Source organism: Phalangium opilio, unplaced genomic scaffold (genome assembly GCF_054372755.1).
Source record: "Phalangium opilio isolate 3A_F unplaced genomic scaffold, DU_Popi_V2 ptg000089l_1, whole genome shotgun sequence".
NCBI lineage: Eukaryota > Metazoa > Arthropoda > Arachnida > Opiliones > Phalangiidae > Phalangium > Phalangium opilio.
The window spans coordinates 2,049,389-2,076,945 of record NW_028324194.1 but is presented as its reverse complement, the minus strand read 5'-3'; the positions used below and the strand labels follow the sequence as shown (position 1 = coordinate 2,076,945).

Genomic DNA, 27,557 nt, shown 5'->3' with positions numbered 1-27,557 from the left:
GCCATCCCTTCCGGGATTTAAAGGAGTTAAATCATTTTGACTGCATTTGTGTTCAAAACAAAACGGATAAAACGACGGAGGCGAGATTCGAACTCGCGCGGGAGGAGCCCAATGGATTAGCAGTCCATCGCCTTAACCACCCTGTCCTCGATTTAAAACTGGTTCTATTATTGCCTGAATTTGTGATTAAAACAATCCGGCTAAAACGACGGAGGCGAGATTCGAACCCGCGCGGGCAGAGCCCAATGGATTAGCAGTCCAACGCCTTAACCATTCTGTCCTCGATTTAAAAATGGTTTAATTATTTTGCCTGAATTTGTGATTAAAACAATCCGGTTAAAACGACGGAGGCGAGATTCAAACTCGCGTGTTTAGGGCCCAATGTATTAGCAATCCATCGCCTTAACAACTCGGCCATCCCTTCCGATATTAAAACGAGTTAAATCATTTTGACTGCATTTGTGTTCAAAACAAAACGGATAAAACGACGGAGGCGAGATTCGAACTCGCGCGGGCAGAGCCCAATGGATTAGCAGTCCATCGCCTTAACCACTCGGCCACCCCGTCCTCGATTTAAAACTGGTTTAATTATTTTGCCTGAATTTGTGATTAAAACAATCCGGTTAAAACGACGTAGGCGAGATTCGAACTCGCGTGTTAAGAGCCCAATGTATCAGCAATCCATCGCCTTAACCACTCGGAAATCCGTTCCGCGATTTAAACGAGTTTAATTATTTTGGCTGCATTTGTGTTCAAAACAAAACAGATAAAATGACGGAGGCGAGATTCGAACTCGCGCGGGCAGAGCCCACTGGATTAGCAGTCCATCGCCTTAACCACTCGGCCACCCCGTCCTTGATTTAAAACTGGTTTAATTATTTTGCCTGAATTTGTGATTAAAACAATCCGGTTAAAACGACGGAGGCGAGATTCAAACTCGCGTGTTTAGAGCCCAATGTATCAGCATTCCATCGCCTTAACCACTCGGCCATCCCTTCCGGGATTTAAAGGAGTTAAATCATTTTGACTGCATTTGTGTTCAAAACAAAACGGATAAAACGACGGAGGCGAGATTCGAACTCGCGCGGGCAGAGCCCAATGGATTAGCAGTCCATCGCCTTAACCACCCTGTCCTCGATTTAAAACTGGTTCTATTATTTTGCCTGAATTTGTGATTAAAACAATCCGGCTAAAACGACGGAGGCGAGATTCGAACCCGCGCGGGCAGAGCCCAATGGATTAGCAGTCCAACGCCTTAACCATTCTGTCCTCGATTTAAAACTGGTTTAATTATTTTGCCTGAATTTGTGATTAAAACAATCCGGTTAAAACGACGGACGCGAGATTCGAACTCGCGTGTTTAGAGCCCAATGTATCAGCATTCCATCGCCTTAACCACTCGGCCATCCCTACCGGGATTTAAAGGAGTTAAATCATTTTGACTGCATTTGTGTTCGAAACAAAACGGATAAAACGACGGAGGCGAGATTCGAACTCGCGCGGGCTGAGCCCAATGGATTAGCAGTCCATCGCCTTAACCACTCGGCCACCCCGTCCTTGATTTAAAACTGGTTTAATTATTTTAACTGAATTTGTGATTAAAACAATCCGTCTAAAACGACGGAGGCGAGATTCGAACTCGCGTGTTTAGAGCCGAATGTATCAGCATTCCATCGCCTTAACCACTCGGCCAACCCTTCCGGGATTTAAAGCAGTTAAATCTTTTTGACTGCATTTGTGTTCAAAACAAAACGGATAAAACGACGGAGGCGAGATTCGAACTCGCGCGGGCAAAGCCCAATGGATTAGCAGTCCATCGCCTTAACCACCCTGTCCTCGATTTAAAACTGGTTCAATTATTTTGCCTGAATTTGTGATTAAAACAATCCGGTTAAAACGACGGAGGCGAGATTCGAACTCGCGTGTTTAGAGACAAATGTATCAGCATTCCATCGCCTTAACCACTCGGCCATCCCTTCCGGGATTTAAAGGAGTTAAATCATTTTGACTGCATTTGTGTTCGAAACAAAACGGATGAAACGACGGAGGCGAGATTCGAACTCGCGCGGGCAGAGCCCAATGGATTAGCAGTCCAACGCCTTAACCATCCTGTCCTCGATTTAAATCTGGTTTAATTATTTTGCCTGAATTTGTGATTAAAACAATCCGGTTAAAACGACGGAGGCGAGATTCGAACTCGCGTGTTTAGGGCTCAATGTATTAGCAATCCATCGCCTTAACAACTCGGCCATCCCTTCCGGGATTTAAAGGAGTTAAATCATTTTGGCTGCATTTGTGTTCAAAACAAAACGGATAAAACGACGGAGGCGAGATTCGAACTCCCGCGGGCAGAGCCCAATGGATTAGCAGTCCATCGCCTTAACCACCCTGTCCTCGATTTAAAACTGGTTCAATTATTTTGCCAGAATTTGTGATTAAAACAATCCGGTTAAAACGACGGAGGCGAGATTCGAACTCGCGTGTTTAGAGACAAATGTATCAGCATTCCATCGCCTTAACCACTCGGCCATCCCTTCCGGGATTTAAAGGAGTTAAATCATTTTGACTGCATTTGTGTTCGAAACAAAACGGATGAAACGACGGAGGCGAGATTCGAACTCGCGCGGGCAGAGCCCAATGGATTAGCAGTCCAACGCCTTAACCATCCTGTCCTCGATTTAAAACTGGTTTAATTATTTTGCCTGAATTTGTGATTAAAACAATCCGGTTAAAACGACGGAGGCGAGATTCGAACTCGCGTGTTTAGGGCTCAATGTATTAGCAATCCATCGCCTTAACAACTCGGCCATCCCTTCCGGGATTTAAAGGAGTTAAATCATTTTGGCTGCATTTGTGTTCAAAACAAAACGGATAAAACGACGGAGGCGAGATTCGAACTCCCGCGGGCAGAGCCCAATGGATTAGCAGTCCATCGCCTTAACCACCCTGTCCTCGATTTAAAACTGGTTCAATTATTTTGCCTGAATTTGTGATTGAAACAATCCGGTTAAAACGACGGAGGCGAGATTCGAACTCGCGTGTTTAGAGCCAAAAGTATCAGCATTCCTTCGCCTTAACCACTCGGCCATCCCATCCGGGATTTAAAGGAGTTAAATCATTTTGACTGCATTTGTGTTCGAAACAAAACGGATAAAACGACGGAGGCGAGATTCGAACTCGCGCGGGCTGAGCCCAATGGATTAGCAGTCCATCGCCTTAACCACTCGGCCACCCCGTCCTTGATTTAAAACTGGTTTAATTATTTTAACTGAATTTGTGATTAAAACAATCCGTCTAAAACGAAGGAGGCGAGATTCGAACTCGCGTGTTTAGAGCCGAATGTATCAGCATTCCATCGCCTTAACCACTCGGCCAACCCTTCCGGGATTTAAAGGAGTTAAATCTTTTTGACTGCATTTGTGTTCAAAACAAAACGGATAAAACGACGGAGGCGAGATTCGAACTCGCGCGGGCAGAGCCCAATGGATTAGCAGTCCATCGCCTTAACCACCCTGTCCTCGATTTAAAACTGGTTCAATTATTTTGCCTGAATTTGTGATTAAAACAATCCGGTTAAAACGACGGAGGCGAGATTCGAACTCGCGTGTTTAGAGACAAATGTATCAGCATTCCATCGCCTTAACCACTCGGCCATCCCTTCCGGGATTTAAAGGAGTTAAATCATTTTGACTGCATTTGTGTTCGAAACAAAACGGATGAAACGACGGAGGCGAGATTCGAACTCGCGCGGGCAGAGCCCAATGGATTAGCAGTCCAACGCCTTAACCATCCTGTCCTCGATTTAAAACTGGTTTAATTATTTTGCCTGAATTTGTGATTAAAACAATCCGGTTAAAACGACGGAGGCGAGATTCGAACTCGCGTGTTTAGGGCTCAATGTATTAGCAATCCATCGCCTTAACAACTCGGCCATCCCTTCCGGGATTTAAAGGAGTTAAATCATTTTGGCTGCATTTGTGTTCAAAACAAAACGGATAAAACGACGGAGGCGAGATTCGAACTCCCGCGGGCAGAGCCCAATGGATTAGCAGTCCATCGCCTTAACCACCCTGTCCTCGATTTAAAACTGGTTCAATTATTTTGCCTGAATTTGTGATTGAAACAATCCGGTTAAAACGACGGAGGCGAGATTCGAACTCGCGTGTTTAGAGCCAAAAGTATCAGCATTCCTTCGCCTTAACCACTCGGCCATCCCATCCGGAATTTAAAGGAGTTAAATCATTTTGACTGCATTTGTGTTCGAAACAAAACGGATAAAACGACGGAGGCGAGATTCGAACTCGCGCGGGCTGAGCCCAATGGATTAGCAGTCCATCGCCTTAACCACTCGGCCACCCCGTCCTTGATTTAAAACTGGTTTAATTATTTTAACTGAATTTGTGATTAAAACAATCCGTCTAAAACGAAGGAGGCGAGATTCGAACTCGCGTGTTTAGAGCCGAATGTATCAGCATTCCATCGCCTTAACCACTCGGCCAACCCTTCCGGGATTTAAAGGAGTTAAATCTTTTTGACTGCATTTGTGTTCAAAACAAAACGGATAAAACGACGGAGGCGAGATTCGAACTCGCGCGGGCAGAGCCCAATGGATTAGCAGTCCATCGCCTTAACCACCCTGTCCTCGATTTAAAACTGGTTCAATTATTTTGCCTGAATTTGTGATTAAAACAATCCGGTTAAAACGACGGAGGCGAGATTCGAACTCGCGTGTTTAGAGACAAATGTATCAGCATTCCATCGCCTTAACCACTCGGCCATCCCTTCCGGGATTTAAAGGAGTTAAATCATTTTGACTGCATTTGTGTTCGAAACAAAACGGATGAAACGACGGAGGCGAGATTCGGACTCGCGCGGGCAGAGCCCAATGGATTAGCAGTCCAACGCCTTAACCATCCTGTCCTCGATTTAAAACTGGTTTAATTATTTTGCCTGAATTTGTGATTAAAACAATCCGGTTAAAACGACGGAGGCGAGATTCGAACTCGCGTGTTTAGGGCTCAATGTATTAGCAATCCATCGCCTTAACAACTCGGCCATCCCTTCCGGGATTTAAAGGAGTTAAATCATTTTGGCTGCATTTGTGTTCAAAACAAAACGGATAAAACGACGGAGGCGAGATTCGAACTCCCGCGGGCAGAGCCCAATGGATTAGCAGTCCATCGCCTTAACCACCCTGTCCTCGATTTAAAACTGGTTCAATTATTTTGCCTGAATTTGTGATTGAAACAATCCGGTTAAAACGACGGAGGCGAGATTCGAACTCGCGTGTTTAGAGCCAAAAGTATCAGCATTCCTTCGCCTTAACCACTCGGCCATCCCATCCGGAATTTAAAGGAGTTAAATCATTTTGACTGCATTTGTGTTCGAAACAAAACGGATAAAACGACGGAGGCGAGATTCGAACTCGCGCGGGCTGAGCCCAATGGATTAGCAGTCCATCGCCTTAACCACTCGGCCACCCCGTCCTTGATTTAAAACTGGTTTAATTATTTTAACTGAATTTGTGATTAAAACAATCCGTCTAAAACGACGGAGGCGAGATTCGAACTCGCGTGTTTAGAGCCGAATGTATCAGCATTCCATCGCCTTAACCACTCGGCCAACCCTTCCGGGATTTAAAGGAGTTAAATCTTTTTGACTGCATTTGTGTTCAAAACAAAACGGATAAAACGACGGAGGCGAGATTCGAACTCGCGCGGGCAGAGCCCAATGGATTAGCAGTCCATCGCCTTAACCACCCTGTCCTCGATTTAAAACTGGTTCAATTATTTTGCCTGAATTTGTGATTGAAACAATCCGGTTAAAACGACGGAGGCGAGATTCGAACTCGCGTGTTTAGAGCCAAAAGTATCAGCATTCCTTCGCCTTAACCACTCGGCCATCCCATCCGGAATTTAAAGGAGTTAAATCATTTTGACTGCATTTGTGTTCGAAACAAAACGGATAAAACGACGGAGGCGAGATTCGAACTCGCGCGGGCTGAGCCCAATGGATTAGCAGTCCATCGCCTTAACCACTCGGCCACCCCGTCCTTGATTTAAAACTGGTTTAATTATTTTAACTGAATTTGTGATTAAAACAATCCGTCTAAAACGACGGAGGCGAGATTCGAACTCGCGTGTTTAGAGCCGAATGTATCAGCATTCCATCGCCTTAACCACTCGGCCAACCCTTCCGGGATTTAAAGGAGTTAAATCTTTTTGACTGCATTTGTGTTCAAAACAAAACGGATAAAACGACGGAGGCGAGATTCGAACTCGCGCGGGCAGAGCCCAATGGAATAGCAGTCCATCGCCTTAACCCCTCGGCCATCCCTTCCTCGATTTAACCGAGTTTAATCATTTTGACTGCATTTGTGTTCAAAACAAAACGGATAAAACGACGGAGGCGAGATTCGAACTCGCGCGGGCAGAGCCCAATGGATTAGCAGTCCATCGCCTTTATCACTCGGCCACCCCGTCCTTGATTTAAAACTGGTTTAATTATTTTGCCTGAATTTGTGATTATAACAATCCGGTTAAAACGACGGAGGCGAGATTCGAACTCGCGTGTTTAGAGCCCAATATATCAGCATTCCATCGCCTTAACCACTCGGCCATCCCTTCCGGGATTTAAAGGAGTTAAATCATTTTGACTGCATTTGTGTTCAAAACAAAACGGATAAAACGACTGAGGCGAGATTCGAACTCGCGCGGGCAGAGCCCAATGGATTAGCAGTCCATCGCCTTTATCACTCGGCCACCCCGTCCTTGATTTAAAACTGGTTTAATTATTTTGCCTGAATTTGTGATTATAACAATCCGGTTAAAACGACGGAGGCGAGATTCGAACTCGTGTGTTTAGAGCCCAATGTATCAGCATTCCATCGCCTTAACCACTCGGCCATCCCTTCCGGGATTTAAAGGAGTTAAATCATTTTGAGTGCATTTGTGTTCAAAACAAAACGGATAAAACGACGGAGGCGAGATTCGAACTCGCGCGGGCAGAGCCCGATGGATTAGCAGTCCATCGCCTTTATCACTCGGCCACCCCGTCCTTGATTTAAAACTGGTTTAATTATTTTGCCTGAATTTGTGATTATAACAATCCGGTTAAAACGACGGAGGCGAGATTCGAACTCGTGTGTTTAGAGCCCAATGTATCAGCATTCCATCGCCTTAACCACTCGGCCATCCCTTCCGGGATTTAAAGGAGTTAAATCATTTTGAGTGCATTTGTGTTCAAAACAAAACGGATAAAACGACGGAGGCGAGATTCGAACTCGCGCGGGCAGAGCCCAATGGATTAGCAGTCCATCGCCTTAACCACCCTGTCCTCGATTTAAAACTGGTTCAATTATTTTGCCTGAATTTGTGATTGAAACAATCCGGTTAAAACGACGGAGGCGAGATTCGAACTCGCGTGTTTAGAGCCAAAAGTATCAGCATTCCTTCGCCTTAACCACTCGGCCATCCCATCCGGAATTTAAAGGAGTTAAATCATTTTGACTGCATTTGTGTTCGAAACAAAACGGATAAAACGACGGAGGCGAGATTCGAACTCGCGCGGGCTGAGCCCAATGGATTAGCAGTCCATCGCCTTAACCACTCGGCCACCCCGTCCTTGATTTAAAACTGGTTTAATTATTTTAACTGAATTTGTGATTAAAACAATCCGTCTAAAACGAAGGAGGCGAGATTCGAACTCGCGTGTTTAGAGCCGAATGTATCAGCATTCCATCGCCTTAACCACTCGGCCAACCCTTCCGGGATTTAAAGGAGTTAAATCTTTTTGACTGCATTTGTGTTCAAAACAAAACGGATAAAACGACGGAGGCGAGATTCGAACTCGCGCGGGCAGAGCCCAATGGATTAGCAGTCCATCGCCTTAACCACCCTGTCCTCGATTTAAAACTGGTTCAATTATTTTGCCTGAATTTGTGATTAAAACAATCCGGTTAAAACGACGGAGGCGAGATTCGAACTCGCGTGTTTAGAGACAAATGTATCAGCATTCCATCGCCTTAACCACTCGGCCATCCCTTCCGGGATTTAAAGGAGTTAAATCATTTTGACTGCATTTGTGTTCGAAACAAAACGGATGAAACGACGGAGGCGAGATTCGGACTCGCGCGGGCAGAGCCCAATGGATTAGCAGTCCAACGCCTTAACCATCCTGTCCTCGATTTAAAACTGGTTTAATTATTTTGCCTGAATTTGTGATTAAAACAATCCGGTTAAAACGACGGAGGCGAGATTCGAACTCGCGTGTTTAGGGCTCAATGTATTAGCAATCCATCGCCTTAACAACTCGGCCATCCCTTCCGGGATTTAAAGGAGTTAAATCATTTTGGCTGCATTTGTGTTCAAAACAAAACGGATAAAACGACGGAGGCGAGATTCGAACTCCCGCGGGCAGAGCCCAATGGATTAGCAGTCCATCGCCTTAACCACCCTGTCCTCGATTTAAAACTGGTTCAATTATTTTGCCTGAATTTGTGATTGAAACAATCCGGTTAAAACGACGGAGGCGAGATTCGAACTCGCGTGTTTAGAGCCAAAAGTATCAGCATTCCTTCGCCTTAACCACTCGGCCATCCCATCCGGAATTTAAAGGAGTTAAATCATTTTGACTGCATTTGTGTTCGAAACAAAACGGATAAAACGACGGAGGCGAGATTCGAACTCGCGCGGGCTGAGCCCAATGGATTAGCAGTCCATCGCCTTAACCACTCGGCCACCCCGTCCTTGATTTAAAACTGGTTTAATTATTTTAACTGAATTTGTGATTAAAACAATCCGTCTAAAACGACGGAGGCGAGATTCGAACTCGCGTGTTTAGAGCCGAATGTATCAGCATTCCATCGCCTTAACCACTCGGCCAACCCTTCCGGGATTTAAAGGAGTTAAATCTTTTTGACTGCATTTGTGTTCAAAACAAAACGGATAAAACGACGGAGGCGAGATTCGAACTCGCGCGGGCAGAGCCCAATGGATTAGCAGTCCATCGCCTTAACCACCCTGTCCTCGATTTAAAACTGGTTCAATTATTTTGCCTGAATTTGTGATTGAAACAATCCGGTTAAAACGACGGAGGCGAGATTCGAACTCGCGTGTTTAGAGCCAAAAGTATCAGCATTCCTTCGCCTTAACCACTCGGCCATCCCATCCGGAATTTAAAGGAGTTAAATCATTTTGACTGCATTTGTGTTCGAAACAAAACGGATAAAACGACGGAGGCGAGATTCGAACTCGCGCGGGCTGAGCCCAATGGATTAGCAGTCCATCGCCTTAACCACTCGGCCACCCCGTCCTTGATTTAAAACTGGTTTAATTATTTTAACTGAATTTGTGATTAAAACAATCCGTCTAAAACGACGGAGGCGAGATTCGAACTCGCGTGTTTAGAGCCGAATGTATCAGCATTCCATCGCCTTAACCACTCGGCCAACCCTTCCGGGATTTAAAGGAGTTAAATCTTTTTGACTGCATTTGTGTTCAAAACAAAACGGATAAAACGACGGAGGCGAGATTCGAACTCGCGCGGGCAGAGCCCAATGGATTAGCAGTCCATCGCCTTAACCACCCTGTCCTCGATTTAAAACTGGTTCAATTATTTTGCCTGAATTTGTGATTGAAACAATCCGGTTAAAACGACGGAGGCGAGATTCGAACTCGCGTGTTTAGAGCCAAAAGTATCAGCATTCCTTCGCCTTAACCACTCGGCCATCCCATCCGGGATTTAAAGGAGTTAAATCATTTTGACTGCATTTGTGTTCGAAACAAAACGGATAAAACGACGGAGGCGAGATTCGAACTCGCGCGGGCTGAGCCCAATGGATTAGCAGTCCATCGCCTTAACCACTCGGCCACCCCGTCCTTGATTTAAAACTGGTTTAATTATTTTAACTGAATTTGTGATTAAAACAATCCGTCTAAAACGACGGAGGCGAGATTCGAACTCGCGTGTTTAGAGCCGAATGTATCAGCATTCCATCGCCTTAACCACTCGGCCAACCCTTCCGGGATTTAAAGGAGTTAAATCATTTTGACTGCATTTGTGTTCGAAACAAAACGGATGAAACGACGGAGGCGAGATTCGAACTCGCGCGGGCAGAGCCCAATGGATTAGCAGTCCAACGCCTTAACCATCCTGTCCTCGATTTAAAACTGGTTTAATTATTTTGCCTGAATTTGTGATTAAAACAATCCGGTTAAAACGACGGAGGCGAGATTCGAACTCGCGTGTTTAGGGCTCAATGTATTAGCAATCCATCGCCTTAACAACTCGGCCATCCCTTCCGGGATTTAAAGGAGTTAAATCATTTTGGCTGCATTTGTGTTCAAAACAAAACGGATAAAACGACGGAGGCGAGATTCGAACTCCCGCGGGCAGAGCCCAATGGATTAGCAGTCCATCGCCTTAACCAACCTGTCCTCGATTTAAAACTGGTTCAATTATTTTGCCTGAATTTGTGATTGAAACAATCCGGTTAAAACGACGGAGGCGAGATTCGAACTCGCGTGTTTAGAGCCAAAAGTATCAGCATTCCTTCGCCTTAACCACTCGGCCATCCCATCCGGGATTTAAAGGAGTTAAATCATTTTGACTGCATTTGTGTTCGAAACAAAACGGATAAAACGACGGAGGCGAGATTCGAACTCGCGCGGGCTGAGCCCAATGGATTAGCAGTCCATCGCCTTAACCACTCGGCCACCTCGTCCTTGATTTAAAACTGGTTTAATTATTTTAACTGAATTTGTGATTAAAACAATCCGTCTAAAACGACGGAGGCGAGATTCGAACTCGCGTGTTTAGAGCCGAATGTATCAGCATTCCATCGCCTTAACCACTCGGCCATCCCTTCCGGGATTTAAAGGAGTTAAATCATTTTGACTGCATTTGTGTTCGAAACAAAACGGATGAAACGACGGAGGCGAGATTCGAACTCGCGCGGGCAGAGCCCAATGGATTAGCAGTCCAACGCCTTAACCGTCCTGTCCTCGATTTAAAACTGGTTTAAATATTTTGCCTGAATTTGTGATTAAAACAATCCGGTTAAAACGACGGAGGCGAGATTCGAACTCGCGTGTTTAGGGCTCAATGTATTAGCAATCCATCGCCTTAACAACTCGGCCATCCCTTCCGATACTAAAACGAGTTAAATCATTTTGACTGCATCTGTGTTCAAAACAAAACGGATAAAACGACGGAGGCGAGATTCGAACCCGCGCGGGCAGAGCCCAATGGATTAGCAGTCCATCGCCTTAACCACCCTGTCCTCGATTTAAAACTGGTTAAATTATTTTGCCTGAATTTGTGATTAAAACAATCCGGTTAAAACGACGGAGGCGAGATTCGAACTCGCGCGGGCAGAGCCCAATGAATTAGCAGTCCAACGCCTTAACCATCCTGTCCTCGATTTAAAACTGGTTTAATTATTTTGCCTGAATTTGTGATTAAAACAATCCGGTTAAAACGACGTAGGCGAGATTCGAACTCGCGTGTTATGAGCCCAATGTATCAGCAATCCATCGCCTTAACCACTCGGAAATCCCTTCCGCTATTTAAACGAGTTTAATCATTTTGGCTAAATTTGTGTTCAAAACAAAACGGATAAAACGTCGGAGGCGAGATTCGAATTCGCGCGGGCAGAGCCCAATGGAATAGCAGTCCATCGCCTTAACCACCCCGTCCTCGATTTAAAACTGGTTCAATTATTTTGCCTGAATTTGTGATTAAAACAATCCGGTTAAATCGACGGAGGCGAGATTCGAACTCTTGCGGGCAGAGCCCAATGGATTAGCAGTCCAACGCCTTAACCATCCTGTCCTCGATTTAAAACTGGTTTAATTATTTTGCCTGAATTTCTGATTAAAACAATCCGGTTAAAACGAGGGAGGCGAGATTCGAACTCGCGTGTTAAGAGCCCAATGTATCAGCAATCCATCGCCTTAACCACTCGGAAATCCCTTCCGCTATTTAAACGAGTTTAATCATTTTGGCTGCATTTGTGTTCAAAACAAAACGGATAAAACGACGGAGGCGAGATTCGAACTCGCGCGGGCAGAGCCCAATGGAATAGCAGTCCATCGCCTTAACCACCCCGTCCACGATTTAAAACTGGTTCAATTATTTTGCCTGAATTTGTGATCAAAACAATCCGGTTAAATCGACGGAGGCGAGATTCGAACTCGCGCGGGCAGAGCCAAATGGATTAGCAGTCCAACGCCTTAACCATCCTGTCCTCGATTTAAAACTGGTTTAATTATTTTGCCTGAATTTGTGATTAAAACAATCCGGTTAAAACGACGGAGGCGAGATTCGAACTCGCGTGTTTAGGGCCCAATGTATTAGCAATCCATCGCCTTAACAACTCGGCCATCCCTTCCGATATTAAAGCGAGTTAAATCGTTTTGACTGCATTTGTGTTCAAAACAAAACGGATAAAGCGACGGAGGCGAGATTCGAACTCGCGCAGGCAGAGCCCAATGTATTAGCAGTCTATCGCCTTAACCACTCGGCCACCCCGTCCTTGATTTAAAACTGGTTTAATTATTTTGCCTGAATTTGTGATTAAAACAATCCGGTTAAAACGACGTAGGCGAGATTCGAACTCGCGTGTTAAGAGCCCAATGTATCAGCAATCCATCGCCTTAACCACTCGGCCATCCCTTCCGATATTAAAGCGAGTTTAATCATTTTGGCTGCATTTGTGTTCAAAACAAAACGGATAAAACGACGGAGGCGAGATTCGAACTCGCGCGGGCAGAGCCCAATGGAATAGCAGTCCATCGCCTTAACCACCCCGTCCACGATTTAAAACTGGTTCAATTATTTTGCCTGAATTTGTGATTAAAACAATCCGGTTAAAACGACGTAGGCGAGATTCGAACTCGCGTGTTATGAGCCCAATGTATCAGCAAACCATCGCCTTAACCACTCGGAAATCCCTTCCGCTATTTAAACGAGTTTAATCATTTTGGCTGCATTTGTGTTCAAAACAAAACGGATAAAACGACGGAGGCGAGATTCGAACTCGCGTGGGCAGAGCCCAATGGAATAGCAGTCCATCGCCTTAACCACCCCGTCCTCGATTTAAAACTGGTTCAATTATTTTGCCTGAATTTGTGATCAAAACAATCCGGTTAAATCGACGGAGGCGAGATTCGAACTCGCGCGGGCAGAGCCCAATGGATTAGCAGTCCAACGCCTTAACCATCCTGTCCTCAATTTAAAACTGGTTTAATTATTTTGCCTGAATTTGTGATTAAAACAATCCGGTTAAAACGACGGAGGCGAGATTCGAACTCGCGTGTTTAGGGCCCAATGTATTAGCAATCCATCGCCTTAACAACTCGGCCATCCCTTCCGATATTAAAGCGAGTTAAATCGTTTTGACTGCATTTGTGTTCAAAACAAAACGGATAAAGCGACGGAGGCGAGATTCGAACTCGCGCAGGCAGAGCCCAATGTATTAGCAGTCTATCGCCTTAACCACTCGGCCACCCCGTCCTTGATTTAAAACTGGTTTAATTATTTTGCCTGAATTTGTGATTAAAACAATCCGGTTAAAACGACGTAGGCGAGATTCGAACTCGCGTGTTAAGAGCCCAATGTATCAGCAATCCATCGCCTTAACCACTCGGCCATCCCTTCCGATATTAAAGCGAGTTTAATCATTTTGGCTGCATTTGTGTTCAAAACAAAACGGATAAAACGACGGAGGCGAGATTCGAACTCCCGCAGGCAGAGCCCAATGGATTAGCAGTCCATCGCCTTAACCACCCTGTCCTCGATTTAAAACTGGTTCAATTATTTTGCCTGAATTTGTGATTAAAACAATCCGGTTAAAACGACGGAGGCGAGATTCGAACTCGCGTGTTTAGAGCCGAATGTATCAGCATTCCATCGCCTTAACCACTCGGCCATCCCTTCCGGGATTTAAAGGAGTTTAATCATTTTGGCTGCATTTGTGTTTAAAACAAAACGGATAAAACGACGGAGGCGAGATTCGAACTCGCGTGTTTAGAGCCAAAAGTATCAGCATTCCATCGCCTTAACCACTCGGCCATCCCTTCCGGGATTTAAAGGAGTTAAATCATTTTGACTGCATTTGTGTTCGAAACAAAACGGATAAAACGACGGTGGCGAGATTCGAACTCGCGCGGGCAGGGCCCAATGGATTAGCAGTCCATCGCCTTAACCACTCGGCCACCCCGTCCTTGATTTAAAACTGGTTTAATTATTTTGCCTGTAATTTGTGATTAAATCAATCCGTCTAAAACGACGGAGGCGAGATTCGAACTCGCGTGTTTAGAGCCGAATGTATCAGCATTCCATCGCCTTAACCACTCGGCCATCCCTTCCGGGATTTAAAGGAGTTTAAACATTTTGGCTGCATTTGTGTTCAAAACAAAACCTATAAAACGACGGAGGCGAGATTCGAACTCGCGCGGGCAGAGCCCAATGGAATAGCAGACCTTCGCCTTAACCACCCCGTCCTCGATTTAAAACTGCTATAATTATTTTGCCTGAATTTGTGATTAAAACAATCTGGTTAAAACGACGTAGGCGAGATCCGAACTCGCGTGTTAAGAGCCCAATGTATCAGCAATCCATCGCCTTAACCACTCGGAAATCCCTTCCGCGATTTAAACGAGTTTAATCATTTTGGCTGCATTTGTGTTCAAAACAAAACGGATAAAACGACGGAGGCGAGATTCGAACTCGCGCGGGCAGAGCCCAATGGAATAGCAGTCCTTCGCCTCAACCACCCCGTCCTCGATTTAAAACTGGTTTAAATATTTTGCCTGAATTTGTGATTAAAACAATCCGGTTAAAACGACGTAGGCGAGATTCGAAATCGCGTGTTTAGGGCCCAATTTATCAGCATTCCATCGCCTTAACCACTCGGCCATCCCTTCCGGGATATAAAGGAGTTAAATCAATTTGACTGCATATGTGTTCGAAACAAAACGGATAAAACGACGGAGGCGAGATTCGAACTCGCGCGGGCAGAGCCCAATGTATTAGCAGTCTATCGCCTTAACCACTCGGCCACCCCGTCCTTGATTTAAAACTGGTTTAATTATTTTGCCTGAATTTGTGATTAAAACAATCCGGTTAAAACGACGTAGGCGAGATTCGAACTCGCGTGTTAAGAGCCCAATGTATCAGCAATCCATCGCCTTAACCACTCGGCCATCCCTTCCGATATTAAAGCGAGTTTAATCATTTTGGCTGCATTTGTGTTCAAAACAAAACGGATAAAACGACGGAGGCGAGATTCGAACTCGCGCGGGCAGAGCCCAATGGAATAGCAGTCCATCGCCTTAACCACCCCGTCCACCATTTAAAACTGGTTCAATTATTTGGCCTGAATTTGTGATTAAAACAATCCGGTTAAAACGACGTAGGCGAGATTCGAACTCGCGTGTTATGAGCCCAATGTATCAGCAATCCATCGCCTTAACCACTCGGAAATCCCTTCCGCTATTTAAACGAGTTTAATCATTTTGGCTGCATTTGTGTTCAAAACAAAACGGATAAAACGACGGAGGCGAGATTCGAACTCGCGTGGGCAGAGCCCAATGGAATAGCAGTCCATCGCCTTAAACACCCCGTCCTCGATTTAAAACTGGTTCAATTATTTTGCCTGAATTTGTGATCAAAACAATCCGGTTAAATCGACGGAGGCGAGATTCGAACTCGCGCGGGCAGAGCCCAATGGATTAGCAGTCCAACGCCTTAACCATCCTGTCCTCGATTTAAAACTGGTTTAATTATTTTGCCTGAATTTGTGATTAAAACAATCCGGTTAAAACGACGGAGGCGAGATTCGAACTCGCGTGTTTAGGGCCCAATGTATTAGCAATCCATCGCCTTAACAACTCGGCCATCCCTTCCGATATTAAAGCGAGTTAAATCGTTTTGACTGCATTTGTGTTCAAAACAAAACGGATAAAGCGACGGGGGCGAGATTCGAACTCGCGCAGGCAGAGCCCAATGTATTAGCAGTCTATCGCCTTAACCACTCGGCCACCCCGTCCTTGATTTAAAACTGGTTTAATTATTTTGCCTGAATTTGTGATTAAAACATTCCGGTTAAAACGACGTAGGCGAGATTCGAACTCGCGTGTTAAGAGCCCAATGTATCAGCAATCCATCGCCTTAACCACTCGGCCATCCCTTCCGATATTAAAGCGAGTTAAATCATTTTGGCTGCATTTGTGTTCAAAACAAAACGGATAAAACGACGGAGGCGAGATTCGAACTCCCGCAGGCAGAGCCCAATGGATTAGCAGTCCATCGCCTTAACCACCCTGTCCTCGATTTAAAACTGGTTCAATTATTTTGCCTGAATTTGTGATTTAAACAATCCGGTTAAAACGACGGAGGCGAGATTCGAACTCGCGTGTTTAGAGCCGAATGTATCAGCATTCCATCGCCTTAACCACTCGGCCATCCCTTCCGGGATTTAAAGGAGTTTAATCATTTTGGCTGCATTTGTGTTCAAAACAAAACGGATAAAACGACGGAGGCGAGATTCGAACTCGCGTGTTTAGAGCCAAAAGTATCAGCATTCCATCGCCTTAACCACTCGGCCATCCCTTCCGGGATTTAAAGGAGTTAAATCATTTTGACTGCATTTGTGTTCGAAACAAAACGGATAAAACGACGGTGGCGAGATTCGAACTCGCGCGGGCAGAGCCCAATGGATTAGCAGTCCATCGCCTTAACCACCCTGTCCCCGATTTAAAACTGGTTTAATTATTTTGCCTGAATTTGTGATTAAAACAATCCGGTTAAAACGACGGAGGCGAGATTCGAACTCGCGTGTTTAGGGCCCAATGTATTACCAATCCATCGCCTTAACCACTCGGCCATCCATTCCGATATTAAAACGAGTTAAATCATTTTGACTGCAATTGTGTTCAAAAAAACGGATAAAACAACGCAGGCGAGATTCGAACTCGCGCGGGCAGAGCCCAATGGATTAGCAGTCCATCGCCTTAACCACCCTGTCCCCGATTTAAAACTGGTTTAATTATTTTGCCTGAATTTGTGATTAAAACAATCCGGTTAAAACGACGGAGGCGAGATTCGAACTCGCGTGTTTAGGGCCCAATGTATTACCAATCCATCGCCTTAACCACTCGGCCATCCATTCCGATATTAAAACGAGTTAAATCATTTTGACTGCAATTGTGTTCACAAAAACGGATAAAACAACGCAGGCGAGATTCGAACTCGCGCGGGCAGAGCCCAATGGATTAGCAGTCCATCGCCTTAATCGCTCGGCCACCCCGTCCTCGATTTAGAACTGCTTTAATTATTTTGCCTGAATTTGTGATTAAAACTATCCGGTTAAAACGACGGAGGCGAGATTCGAACCCGCGTGTTTAGGGCCCAATGTATTAGCAATCCATCGCCTTAACCACTCGGCCATCCCTTCCGATATTAAAACGAGTTAAATCATTTTGACTGCAATTGTGTTCAAAACAAAACGGATAAAACGACGGAGGCGAGATTCGAACTCGCGTGTTTAGAGCCCGATGAATTAGCAATCCATCGCCTTAACCTCTCGGCCGTCCCATCCTCGATTTAACCGAGTTTAATCATTTTGCTTGCATTTGTGTTCAAAACAAAACGAACAAAACGACGGAGGCGAGATTCGAACTCGCGCGGGCAGAGCCCAATGGATTAGCAGTCCATCGCCTTAACCACTCGGCCACCCCGCCCTTGATTTAAAACTGGTTTAATTATTTTGCCTGAATTTGTGATTAAAACAATCCGTCTAAAACGACGGAGGCGAGATTCGAACTCGCGTGTTTAGCGCCCAATGTATCAGCATTCCATCGCCTTAACCACTCGGCCATCCCTTCCGGGATTTAAAGGAGTTAAATCATTTTGACTGCATTTGTGTTCAAAACCAAACGGATAAAACGACGGAGGCGAGATTCGAACTCGCGCGGGCAGAGCCCAATGGATTAGCAGTCCATCGCCTTAACCACCCTGTCCCCGATTTAAAACTGGTTTAATTATTTTGCCTGAATTTGTGATTAAAACAATCCGGTTAAAACGACGGAGGCGAGATTCGAACTCGCGTGTTTAGGGCCCAATGTATTACCAATCCATCGCCTTAACCACTCGGCCATCCATTCCGATATTAAAACGAGTTAAATCATTTTGACTGCAATTGTGTTCAAAAAAACGGATAAAACAACGCAGGCGAGATTCGAACTCGCGCGGGCAGAGCCCAATGGATTAGCAGTCCATCGCCTTAATCGCTCGGCCACCCCGTCCTCGATTTAGAACTGCTTTAATTATTTTGCCTGAATTTGTGATTAAAACTATCCGGTTAAAACGACGGAGGCGAGATTCGAACCCGCGTGTTAAGGGCCCAATGTATTAGCAATCCATCGCCTTAACCACTCGGCCATCCCTTCCGATATTAAAACGAGTTAAATCATTTTGACTGCAATTGTGTTCAAAACAAAACGGATAAAACGACGGAGGCGAGATTCGAACTCGCGTGTTTAGAGCCCAATGAATTAGCAATCCATCGCCTTAACCTCTCGGCCGTCCCATCCTCGATTTAACCGAGTTTAATCATTTTGCTTGCATTTGTGTTCAAAACAAAACGAACAAAACGACGGAGGCGAGATTCGAACTCGCGCGAGCAGAGCCCAATGGATTAGCAGTCCATCGCCATAACCACTCGGCCACCCCGTCCTTGATTTAACACTGGTTTAATTATTTTGCCTGAATTTGTGATTAAAACAATCCGGTTAAAACGACGTAGGCGAGATTCGAACTCGCGCGGGCAGAGCCCAATGGATTAGCAGTCCATCGCCTTAACCACTCGGATACCCCGTCCTCGATTTAAAACTGGTTTAATTATTTTGCCTGAATTTGTGATTAAAACAATCCCGTTAAAACGACGTAGGCGAGATCCGAACTCGCGTGTTAAGAGCCCAATGTATCAGCAATCCATAACCTTAACCACTCGGAAATCCCTTCCGCGATTTAACCGAGTTTAATCATTTTGCTTGCATTTGTGTTCAAAACAAAACGAACAAAACGACGGAGGCGAGATTCGAACTCGCGCGGGCAGAGCCCAATGGATTAGCTGTCCATCGCCTTAACCACTCGGCCACCCCGTCCTTGATTTAACACTGGTTTAATTATTTTGACTGAATTTGTGATTAAAACAATCCGGTTAAAACGACGGAGGCGAGACTCGAACTCGCGTGTTTAGAGCCCAATGTATCAGCATTCCATCGCCTTAACCACTCGGCCATCCCTTCCGGGATTTAAAGGAGTTAAATCATTTTGAATGCATTTGTGTTCGAAACAAAACGGATTAAACGACGGAGGCGAGATTCGAACTCGCGCGGGCAGAGCCCAATGGATTAGCAGTCCATCGCCTTAACCACTCGGCCACCCCGTCCTTGATTTAAAACTGGTTTAATTATTTTGCCTGAATTTGTGATTAAAACAATCCGTCTAAAACGACGGAGGCGAGATTCGAACTCGCGTGTTTAGCGCCCAATGTATCAGCATTCCATCGCCTTAACCACTCGTCCATCCCTTCCGGGATTTAAAGGAGTTAAATCATTTTGACTGCATTTGTGTTCAAAACTAAACGGATAATACGACGGAGGCGAGATTCGAACTCGCGAGGGCAGAGCCTAATGGATTAGCAGTCCATCGCCTTAACCACCCTGTCCTCGATTTAAAACTGGTTTAATTATTTTCCCTGAATTTGTGATTAAAACAATCCGGTTAAAACGACGGAGGCGAGATTCGAACTTGCGCGGGCAGAGCCCAATGGATTAGCAGTCCATCGCCTTAACCACTCGGCCACCCCGTCCTCGATTTAAAACTGGTTTAATTATTTTGCCTGAATTTGTGATTAAAACAATCCGGTTAAAACGACGGAGGCGAGATTCGAACTCGCGTGTTTAGAGCCCAATAAATTAGCAATCCATCGCCTTAACCACTCGGCCGTCCCATCCTCGATTTAACCGAGTTTAATCATTTTGCTTGCATTTGTGTTCAAAACAAAACGAACAAAACGACGGAGGCGAGATTCGAACTCGCGCGTGCAGAGCCCAATGGAATAGCAGTCCTTCGCCTTAACCACCCCGTCCTCGATTTAAAACTGGTTTAATTATTTTGCCTGAATTTGTGATTAAAACAATCCGGTTAAAACGACGTAGGCGAGATTCGAAATCGCGTATTCAGGGCCCAATGTATCAGCATTCCATCGCCTTAACCACTCGGCCATCCCTTCCGGGATTTAAAGGAGTTAAATCATTTTGACTGCATTTGTGTTCGAAACAAAACGGATAAAACGACGGAGGCGAGATTCGAACTCGCGCGTTCAGAGCCCAATGGATTAGCAGTCCATCGCCTTAACCACTCGTCCATCCCTTCCGGGATTTAAAGGAGTTAAATCATTTTGACTGCATTTGTGTTCAAAACTAAACGGATAATACGACGGAGGCGAGATTCGAACTCACGCGGGCAGAGCCCAATGGATTAGCAGTCCATCGCCTTAACCACCCTGTCCTCGATTTAAAACTGGTTTAATTATTTTGCCTGAATTTGTGATTAAAACAATCCGGTTAAAACGACGGAGGCGAGATTCGAACTTGCGCGGGCAGAGCCCAATGGATTAGCAGTCCATCGCCTTAACCACTCGGCCACCCCGTCCTCGATTTAAAACTGGTTTAATTATTTTGCCTGAATTTGTGATTAAAACAATCCGGTTAAAACGACGGAGGCGAGATTCGAACTCGCGTGTTTAGAGCCCAATGAATTAGCAATCCATCGCCTTAACCACTCGGCCGTCCCATCCTCGATTTAACCGAGTTTAATCATTTTGCTTGCATTTGTGTTCAAAACAAAACGAACAAAACGACGGAGGCGAGATTCGAACTCGCGCGTGCAGAGCCCAATGGAATAGCAGTCCTTCGCCTTAACCACCCCGTCCTCGATTTAAAACTGGTTTAATTATTTTGCCTGAATTTGTGATTAAAACCATCCGGTTAAAACGACGTAGGCGAGATTCGAAATCGCGTATTCAGGGCCCAATGTATCAGCATTCCATCGCCTTAACCACTCGGCCATCCCTTCCGGGATTTAAAGGAGTTAAATCATTTTGACTGCATTTGTGTTCGAAACAAAACGGATAAAACGACGGAGGCGAGATTCGAACTCGCGCGTTCAGAGCCCAATGGATTATCAGTCCATCGCCTTAACCACTCGTCCATCCCTTCCGGGATTTAAAGGAGTTAAATCATTTTGACTGCATTTGTGTTCAAAACTAAACGGATAATACGACGGAGGCGAGATTCGAACTCGCGCGGGCAGAGCCCAATGGAATAGCAGTCCATCGCCTTAACCACCCTGTCCTCGATTTAAAACTGGTTTAATTATTTTGCCTGAATTTGTGATTAAAACAATCCGGTTAAAACGACGGAGGCGAGATTCGAACTTGCGCGGGCAGAGCCCAATGGATTAGCAGTCCATCGCCTTAACCACTCGGCCACCCCGTCCTCGATTTAAAACTGGTTTAATTATTTTGCCTGAATTTGTGATTAAAACGACGGAGGCGAGATTCGAACTCGCGTGTTTAGAGCCCAATGAATTAGCAATCCATCGCCTTAACCACTCGGCCGTCCCATCCTCGATTTAACCGAGTTTAATCATTTTGCTTGCATTTGTGTTCAAAACAAAACGAACAAAACGACGGAGGCGAGATTCGAACTCGCGCGTGCAGAGCCCAATGGAATAGCAGTCCTTCGCCTTAACCACCCCGTCCTCGATTTAAAACTGGTTTAATTATTTTGCCTGAATTTGTGATTAAAACAATCCGGTTAAAACGACGTAGGCGAGATTCGAAATCGCGAATTCAGGGCCCAATGTATCAGCATTCCATCGCCTTAACCACTCGGCCATCCCTTCCGGGATTTAAAGGAGTTAAATCATTTTGACTGCATTTGTGTTCGAAACAAAACGGATAAAACGACGGAGGCGAGATTCGAACTCGCGCGTTCAGAGCCCAATGGATTAGCAGTCCATCGCCTTAACCACTCGGCCATCCCTTCCGGGATTTAAAGGAGTTAAATCATTTTGACTGCATTTGTGTTCAAAACAAAACGGTTAAAACGACGGAGGCGAGATTCGAACTCGCGCGGGCAGAGCCCAATGGATTAGCAGTCCATCGCCTTAACCACTCGGATACCCCGTCCTCGATTTAAAACTGGTTTAATTATTTTGCCTGAATTTGTGACTAAAACAATCCGGTTAAAACGACGTAGGCGAAATCCGAACTCGCGTGTTAAGAGCCCAATGTATCAGCAATCCATCGCCTTAACCACTCGGAAATCCCTTCCGCGATTTAAACGAGTTTAATCATTTTGGCGGCATTTGTGTTCAAAACAAAACGGATAAAACGACGGAGGCGAGATTCGAACTCGCGCGGGCAGAGCCCAATGGAATAGCAGTCCTTCGCCTTAACCACCCCGTCCTCGATTTAAAACTGGTTTAATTATTTTGCCTGAATTTGTGATTAAAACAATCCGGTTAAATCGACGTAGGCGAGATTCGAAATCGCGTGTTTAAGGCCCAATGTATCAGCATTCCATCGCCTTAACCACTCGGCCATCGCTTCCGGGATTTAAAGGAGTTAAATCATTTTGACTGCATTTGTGTTCGAAACAAAACGGATAAAACGACGGAGGCGAGATTCGAACTCGAGTGTTTAGAGCCCAATGTATCAGCATTCCATCGCCTTAACCACTCGGCCATCCCTTCCGGGATTTAAAGGAGTTAAATCATTTTGACTGCATTTGTGTTCGAAACAAAACGGATAAAACGACGGAGGCGAGATTCGAACTCGCGCGGGCAGAGCCCAATGGATTAGCAGTCCATCGCCTTAACGACCCTGTCCTCGATTTAAAACTGGTTTAATTATTTTGCCTGAATTTGTGATTAAAACAATCCGGTTAAAACGACGGAGGCGAGATTCGAACTTGCGCGGGCAGAGCCCAATGGATTAGCTGTCCATCGCCTTAACCACCCTGTCCTCGATTTAAAACTGGTTTAATTATTTTGCCTGAATTTGTGATTAAAACAATCCGGTTAAAACGACGGAGGCGAGATTCGAACTCGCGTGTTTAGGGCCCAATGTATCAGCATTCCATCGCCTTAACCTCTCGGCCATCCCTTCCGGGATTTAAAGGAGTTAAATCATTTTGACTGCATTTGTGTTCAAAACAAAACGGATAAAACGACGGAGGCGAGATTCGAACTCGCGCGGGCAGAGCCCAATGGATTAGCAGTCCATCGCTTTAACCACTCGGATACCCCGTCCTCGATTTAAAACTGGTTTAATTATTTTGCCTGAATTTGTGACTAAAACAATCCGGTTAAAACGACGTAGGGGAAATCCGAACTCGCGTGTTAAGAGCCCAATGTATCAGCAATCCATCGCCTTAACCACTCGGAAATCCCTTCCGCGATTTAAACGAGTTTAATCATTTTGGCTGCATTTGTGTTCAAAACAAAACGGATAAAACGACGGAGGCGAGATTCGAACTCGCGCGGGCAGAGCCCAATGGAATAGCAGTCCTTCGCCTTAACCACCCCGTCCTCGATTTAAAACTGGTTTAATTATTTTGCCTGAATTTGTGATTAAAACAATCCGGTTAAATCGACGTAGGCGAGATTCGAAATCGCGTGTTTAAGGCCCAATGTATCAGCATTCCATCGCCTTAACCACTCGGCCATCGCTTCCGGGATTTAAAGGAGTTAAATCATTTTGACTGCATTTGTGTTCGAAACAAAACGGATAAAACGACGGAGGCGAGATTCGAACTCGAGTGTTTAGAGCCCAATGTATCAGCATTCCATCGCCTTAACCACTCGGCCATCCCTTCCGGGATTTAAAGGAGTTAAATCATTTTGACTGCATTTGTGTTCGAAACAAAACGGATAAAACGACGGAGGCGAGATTCGAACTCGCGCGGGCAGAGCCCAATGGATTAGCAGTCCATCGCCTTAACGACCCTGTCCTCGATTTAAAACTGGTTTAATTATTTTGCCTGAATTTGTGATTAAAACAATCCGGTTAAAACGACGGAGGCGAGATTCGAACTTGCGCGGGCAGAGCCCAATGGATTAGCTGTCCATCGCCTTAACCACCCTGTCCTCGATTTAAAACTGGTTTAATTATTTTGCCTGAATTTGTGATTAAAACAATCCGGTTAAAACGACGGAGGCGAGATTCGAACTCGCGTGTTTAGGGCCCAATGTATCAGCATTCCATCGCCTTAACCTCTCGGCCATCCCTTCCGGGATTTAAAGGAGTTAAATCATTTTGACTGCATTTGTGTTCAAAACAAAACGGATAAAACGACGGAGGCGAGATTCGAACTCGCGCGGGCAGAGCCCAATGGATTAGCAGTCCATCGCTTTAACCACTCGGATACCCCGTCCTCGATTTAAAACTGGTTTAATTATTTTGCCTGAATTTGTGATTAAAACAATCCGGTTAAAACGACGTAGGCGAGATCCGAACTCGCGTGTTAAGAGCCCAATGTATCAGCAATCCATCGCCTTAACCACTCGGAAATCCCTTCCGCGATTTAAACGAGTTTAATCATTTTGGCTGCATTTGTGTTCAAAACAAAACGGATAAAACGACGGAGGCGAGATTCGAACTCGCGCGGGCAGAGCCCAATGGAATAGCAGTCCTTCGCCTTAACCACCCCGTCCTCGATTTAAAGCTGGTTTAATTATTTTGCCTGAATTTGTGATTAAAACAATCCGGTTAAAACGACGTAGGCGAGATTCGAAATCGCGTGTTTAGGGCCCAATGTATCAGCATTCCATCGCCTTAACCACTCGGCCATCGCTTCCGGGATTTAAAGGAGTTAAATCATTTTGACTGCATTTGTGTTCGAAACAAAACGGATAAAACGACGGAGGCGAGACTCGAACTCGCGTGTTTAGAGCCCAATGTATCAGCATTCCATCGCCTTAACCACTCGGCCATCCCTTCCGGGATTTAAAGGAGTTAAATCATTTTGACTGCATTTGTGTTCGAAACAAAACGGATTAAACGACGGAGGCGAGATTCGAACTTGCGCGGGCAGAGCCCAATGGATTAGCAGTCCATCGCCTTAACCACTCGGCCACCCCGTCCTTGATTTAAAACTGGTTTAATTATTTTGCCTGAATTTGTGATTAAAACAATCCGTCTAAAACGACGGAGGCGAGATTCGAACTCGCGCGGGCAGAGCCCAATGGAAAAGCAGTCCTTCGCCTTAACCACCCCGTCCTCGATTTAAAACTGGTTTAATTATTTTGCCTGAATTTGTGATTAAAACAATCCGGTTAAAACGACGTAGGCGAGATTCGAAATCGCGTGTTTAGGGCCCAATGTATCAGCATTCCATCGCCTTAACCACTCGGCCATCCCTTCCGGGATTTAAAGGAGTTAAATCATTTTGACTGCATTTGTGTTCAAAACAAAACGGATAAAACGACGTAGGCGAGATTCGAAATCGCGTGTTTAGAGCCCAATGTATCAGCATTCCATCGCCTTAACCTCTCGGCCATCCCTTCCGGGATTTAAAGGAGTTAAATCATTTTGACTGCATTTGTGTTCAAAACAAAACGGATAAAACGACGGAGGCGAGATTCGAACTCGCGCGGGCAGAGCCCAATGGATTAGCAGTCCATCGCTTTAACCACTCGGATACCCCGTCCTCGATTTAAAACTGGTTTAATTATTTTGCCTGAATTTGTGATTAAAACAATCCGGTTAAAACGACGTAGGCGAGATCCGAACTCGCGTGTTAAGAGCCCAATGTATCAGCAATCCATCGCCTTAACCACTCGGAAATCCCTTCCGCGATTTAAACGAGTTTAATCATTTTGGCTGCATTTGTGTTCAAAACAAAACGGATAAAACGACGGAGGCGAGATTCGAACTCGCGCGGGCAGAGCCCAATGGAATAGCAGTCCTTCGCCTTAACCACCCCGTCCTCGATTTAAAGCTGGTTTAATTATTTTGCCTGAATTTGTGATTAAAACAATCCGGTTAAAACGACGTAGGCGAGATTCGAAATCGCGTGTTTAGGGCCCAATGTATCAGCATTCCATCGCCTTAACCACTCGGCCATCGCTTCCGGGATTTAAAGGAGTTAAATCATTTTGACTGCATTTGTGTTCGAAACAAAACGGATAAAACGACGGAGGCGAGACTCGAACTCGCGTGTTTAGAGCCCAATGTATCAGCATTCCATCGCCTTAACCACTCGGCCATCCCTTCCGGGATTTAAAGGAGTTAAATCATTTTGACTGCATTTGTGTTCGAAACAAAACGGATTAAACGACGGAGGCGAGATTCGAACTTGCGCGGGCAGAGCCCAATGGATTAGCAGTCCATCGCCTTAACCACTCGGCCACCCCGTCCTTGATTTAAAACTGGTTTAATTATTTTGCCTGAATTTGTGATTAAAACAATCCGTCTAAAACGACGGAGGCGAGATTCGAACTCGCGCGGGCAGAGCCCAATGGAAAAGCAGTCCTTCGCCTTAACCACCCCGTCCTCGATTTAAAACTGGTTTAATTATTTTGCCTGAATTTGTGATTAAAACAATCCGGTTAAAACGACGTAGGCGAGATTCGAAATCGCGTGTTTAGGGCCCAATGTATCAGCATTCCATCGCCTTAACCACTCGGCCATCCCTTCCGGGATTTAAAGGAGTTAAATCATTTTGACTGCATTTGTGTTCAAAACAAAACGGATAAAACGACGTAGGCGAGATTCGAAATCGCGTGTTTAGAGCCCAATGTATCAGCATTCCATCGCCTTAACCACTCGGCCATCCCTTCCGGGATTTAAAGGAGTTAAATCATTTTGACTGCATTTGTGTTCGAAACAAAACGGATAAAACGACGGAGGCGAGACTCGAACTCGCGTGTTTAGAGCCCAATGTATCAGCATTCCATCGCCTTAACCACTCGGCCATCCCTTCCTGGGATTTAAAGGACTTAAATAATTTCGACTGCATTTGTGTTCGAAACAAAACGGATTAAACGACGGAGGCGAGATTCGAACTCGCGCGGGCAGAGCCCAATGGAAAAGCAGTCCTTCGCCCTAACCACCCCGTTCTCGATTTAAAACTGGTTTAATTATTTTGCCTGAATTTGTGATTAAAACAATCCGGTTAAAACGACGGAGGCGAGAATCGAACTCGCGTGTTTAGAGCCCAATGAATTAGCAATCCATCGCCTTAACCACTCGGCCGTCCCATCCTCGATTTAACCGAGTTTAATCATTTTGCTTGCATTTGTGTTCAAAACAAAACGAACAAAACGACGGAGGCGAGATTCGAACTCGCGCGGGCAGAGCCCAATGGATTAGCAGTCCATCGCCATAACCACTCGGCCACCCCGTCCTTGATTTAACACTGGTTTAATTATTTTGACTGAATTTGTGATTAAAACAATCCGGTTAAAACGACGGAGGC

The 27,557-nt window shown here is 45.3% G+C and overlaps 39 non-coding genes across 39 annotated transcripts; all 39 read right to left on the bottom strand.

Annotated features, from left to right (window-relative positions):
* Positions 1-485: 485 nt before the first annotated feature.
* On the bottom strand, positions 486-567 carry TRNAS-GCU (transfer RNA serine (anticodon GCU)). Its single transcript has one exon. It is a non-coding gene; the product is annotated as a tRNA-Ser (tRNA).
* A 205-nt stretch (positions 568-772) lies between these two features.
* Positions 773-854, bottom strand: TRNAS-GCU (transfer RNA serine (anticodon GCU)). Its single transcript has one exon. It is a non-coding gene; the product is annotated as a tRNA-Ser (tRNA).
* A 620-nt stretch (positions 855-1,474) lies between these two features.
* TRNAS-GCU (transfer RNA serine (anticodon GCU)) lies at positions 1,475-1,556 on the bottom strand. Its single transcript has one exon. It is a non-coding gene; the product is annotated as a tRNA-Ser (tRNA).
* A 1,600-nt stretch (positions 1,557-3,156) lies between these two features.
* Positions 3,157-3,238, bottom strand: TRNAS-GCU (transfer RNA serine (anticodon GCU)). The gene has a single exon. It is a non-coding gene; the product is annotated as a tRNA-Ser (tRNA).
* Positions 3,239-4,280: 1,042 nt separating this feature from the next.
* On the bottom strand, positions 4,281-4,362 carry TRNAS-GCU (transfer RNA serine (anticodon GCU)). Its single transcript has one exon. It is a non-coding gene; the product is annotated as a tRNA-Ser (tRNA).
* A 1,042-nt stretch (positions 4,363-5,404) lies between these two features.
* On the bottom strand, positions 5,405-5,486 carry TRNAS-GCU (transfer RNA serine (anticodon GCU)). The gene has a single exon. It is a non-coding gene; the product is annotated as a tRNA-Ser (tRNA).
* A 484-nt stretch (positions 5,487-5,970) lies between these two features.
* On the bottom strand, positions 5,971-6,052 carry TRNAS-GCU (transfer RNA serine (anticodon GCU)). The gene has a single exon. It is a non-coding gene; the product is annotated as a tRNA-Ser (tRNA).
* A 205-nt stretch (positions 6,053-6,257) lies between these two features.
* Positions 6,258-6,339, bottom strand: TRNAS-GCU (transfer RNA serine (anticodon GCU)). Its single transcript has one exon. It is a non-coding gene; the product is annotated as a tRNA-Ser (tRNA).
* A 61-nt stretch (positions 6,340-6,400) lies between these two features.
* TRNAS-GCU (transfer RNA serine (anticodon GCU)) lies at positions 6,401-6,482 on the bottom strand. The gene has a single exon. It is a non-coding gene; the product is annotated as a tRNA-Ser (tRNA).
* A 205-nt stretch (positions 6,483-6,687) lies between these two features.
* TRNAS-GCU (transfer RNA serine (anticodon GCU)) lies at positions 6,688-6,769 on the bottom strand. Its single transcript has one exon. It is a non-coding gene; the product is annotated as a tRNA-Ser (tRNA).
* Positions 6,770-6,974: 205 nt separating this feature from the next.
* On the bottom strand, positions 6,975-7,056 carry TRNAS-GCU (transfer RNA serine (anticodon GCU)). The gene has a single exon. It is a non-coding gene; the product is annotated as a tRNA-Ser (tRNA).
* Positions 7,057-7,540: 484 nt separating this feature from the next.
* Positions 7,541-7,622, bottom strand: TRNAS-GCU (transfer RNA serine (anticodon GCU)). The gene has a single exon. It is a non-coding gene; the product is annotated as a tRNA-Ser (tRNA).
* A 1,042-nt stretch (positions 7,623-8,664) lies between these two features.
* Positions 8,665-8,746, bottom strand: TRNAS-GCU (transfer RNA serine (anticodon GCU)). The gene has a single exon. It is a non-coding gene; the product is annotated as a tRNA-Ser (tRNA).
* Positions 8,747-9,230: 484 nt separating this feature from the next.
* Positions 9,231-9,312, bottom strand: TRNAS-GCU (transfer RNA serine (anticodon GCU)). The gene has a single exon. It is a non-coding gene; the product is annotated as a tRNA-Ser (tRNA).
* A 484-nt stretch (positions 9,313-9,796) lies between these two features.
* TRNAS-GCU (transfer RNA serine (anticodon GCU)) lies at positions 9,797-9,878 on the bottom strand. Its single transcript has one exon. It is a non-coding gene; the product is annotated as a tRNA-Ser (tRNA).
* Positions 9,879-10,641: 763 nt separating this feature from the next.
* Positions 10,642-10,723, bottom strand: TRNAS-GCU (transfer RNA serine (anticodon GCU)). Its single transcript has one exon. It is a non-coding gene; the product is annotated as a tRNA-Ser (tRNA).
* Positions 10,724-12,452: 1,729 nt separating this feature from the next.
* Positions 12,453-12,534, bottom strand: TRNAS-GCU (transfer RNA serine (anticodon GCU)). The gene has a single exon. It is a non-coding gene; the product is annotated as a tRNA-Ser (tRNA).
* An 899-nt stretch (positions 12,535-13,433) lies between these two features.
* Positions 13,434-13,515, bottom strand: TRNAS-GCU (transfer RNA serine (anticodon GCU)). Its single transcript has one exon. It is a non-coding gene; the product is annotated as a tRNA-Ser (tRNA).
* A 627-nt stretch (positions 13,516-14,142) lies between these two features.
* Positions 14,143-14,224, bottom strand: TRNAS-GCU (transfer RNA serine (anticodon GCU)). Its single transcript has one exon. It is a non-coding gene; the product is annotated as a tRNA-Ser (tRNA).
* Positions 14,225-14,988: 764 nt separating this feature from the next.
* Positions 14,989-15,070, bottom strand: TRNAS-GCU (transfer RNA serine (anticodon GCU)). The gene has a single exon. It is a non-coding gene; the product is annotated as a tRNA-Ser (tRNA).
* Positions 15,071-15,969: 899 nt separating this feature from the next.
* Positions 15,970-16,051, bottom strand: TRNAS-GCU (transfer RNA serine (anticodon GCU)). Its single transcript has one exon. It is a non-coding gene; the product is annotated as a tRNA-Ser (tRNA).
* Positions 16,052-17,232: 1,181 nt separating this feature from the next.
* On the bottom strand, positions 17,233-17,314 carry TRNAS-GCU (transfer RNA serine (anticodon GCU)). Its single transcript has one exon. It is a non-coding gene; the product is annotated as a tRNA-Ser (tRNA).
* Positions 17,315-17,662: 348 nt separating this feature from the next.
* TRNAS-GCU (transfer RNA serine (anticodon GCU)) lies at positions 17,663-17,744 on the bottom strand. The gene has a single exon. It is a non-coding gene; the product is annotated as a tRNA-Ser (tRNA).
* A 482-nt stretch (positions 17,745-18,226) lies between these two features.
* TRNAS-GCU (transfer RNA serine (anticodon GCU)) lies at positions 18,227-18,308 on the bottom strand. The gene has a single exon. It is a non-coding gene; the product is annotated as a tRNA-Ser (tRNA).
* Positions 18,309-18,656: 348 nt separating this feature from the next.
* On the bottom strand, positions 18,657-18,738 carry TRNAS-GCU (transfer RNA serine (anticodon GCU)). The gene has a single exon. It is a non-coding gene; the product is annotated as a tRNA-Ser (tRNA).
* Positions 18,739-18,800: 62 nt separating this feature from the next.
* On the bottom strand, positions 18,801-18,882 carry TRNAS-GCU (transfer RNA serine (anticodon GCU)). The gene has a single exon. It is a non-coding gene; the product is annotated as a tRNA-Ser (tRNA).
* Positions 18,883-19,087: 205 nt separating this feature from the next.
* On the bottom strand, positions 19,088-19,169 carry TRNAS-GCU (transfer RNA serine (anticodon GCU)). Its single transcript has one exon. It is a non-coding gene; the product is annotated as a tRNA-Ser (tRNA).
* Positions 19,170-19,374: 205 nt separating this feature from the next.
* Positions 19,375-19,456, bottom strand: TRNAS-GCU (transfer RNA serine (anticodon GCU)). The gene has a single exon. It is a non-coding gene; the product is annotated as a tRNA-Ser (tRNA).
* A 341-nt stretch (positions 19,457-19,797) lies between these two features.
* TRNAS-GCU (transfer RNA serine (anticodon GCU)) lies at positions 19,798-19,879 on the bottom strand. The gene has a single exon. It is a non-coding gene; the product is annotated as a tRNA-Ser (tRNA).
* A 763-nt stretch (positions 19,880-20,642) lies between these two features.
* Positions 20,643-20,724, bottom strand: TRNAS-GCU (transfer RNA serine (anticodon GCU)). Its single transcript has one exon. It is a non-coding gene; the product is annotated as a tRNA-Ser (tRNA).
* A 763-nt stretch (positions 20,725-21,487) lies between these two features.
* On the bottom strand, positions 21,488-21,569 carry TRNAS-GCU (transfer RNA serine (anticodon GCU)). The gene has a single exon. It is a non-coding gene; the product is annotated as a tRNA-Ser (tRNA).
* Positions 21,570-22,039: 470 nt separating this feature from the next.
* Positions 22,040-22,121, bottom strand: TRNAS-GCU (transfer RNA serine (anticodon GCU)). Its single transcript has one exon. It is a non-coding gene; the product is annotated as a tRNA-Ser (tRNA).
* A 61-nt stretch (positions 22,122-22,182) lies between these two features.
* Positions 22,183-22,264, bottom strand: TRNAS-GCU (transfer RNA serine (anticodon GCU)). Its single transcript has one exon. It is a non-coding gene; the product is annotated as a tRNA-Ser (tRNA).
* Positions 22,265-23,306: 1,042 nt separating this feature from the next.
* TRNAS-GCU (transfer RNA serine (anticodon GCU)) lies at positions 23,307-23,388 on the bottom strand. Its single transcript has one exon. It is a non-coding gene; the product is annotated as a tRNA-Ser (tRNA).
* Positions 23,389-24,430: 1,042 nt separating this feature from the next.
* TRNAS-GCU (transfer RNA serine (anticodon GCU)) lies at positions 24,431-24,512 on the bottom strand. The gene has a single exon. It is a non-coding gene; the product is annotated as a tRNA-Ser (tRNA).
* Positions 24,513-25,139: 627 nt separating this feature from the next.
* Positions 25,140-25,221, bottom strand: TRNAS-GCU (transfer RNA serine (anticodon GCU)). The gene has a single exon. It is a non-coding gene; the product is annotated as a tRNA-Ser (tRNA).
* A 484-nt stretch (positions 25,222-25,705) lies between these two features.
* On the bottom strand, positions 25,706-25,787 carry TRNAS-GCU (transfer RNA serine (anticodon GCU)). The gene has a single exon. It is a non-coding gene; the product is annotated as a tRNA-Ser (tRNA).
* Positions 25,788-26,414: 627 nt separating this feature from the next.
* TRNAS-GCU (transfer RNA serine (anticodon GCU)) lies at positions 26,415-26,496 on the bottom strand. The gene has a single exon. It is a non-coding gene; the product is annotated as a tRNA-Ser (tRNA).
* Positions 26,497-27,403: 907 nt separating this feature from the next.
* On the bottom strand, positions 27,404-27,485 carry TRNAS-GCU (transfer RNA serine (anticodon GCU)). The gene has a single exon. It is a non-coding gene; the product is annotated as a tRNA-Ser (tRNA).
* Between the last annotated feature and the right edge of the window lie 72 nt (positions 27,486-27,557).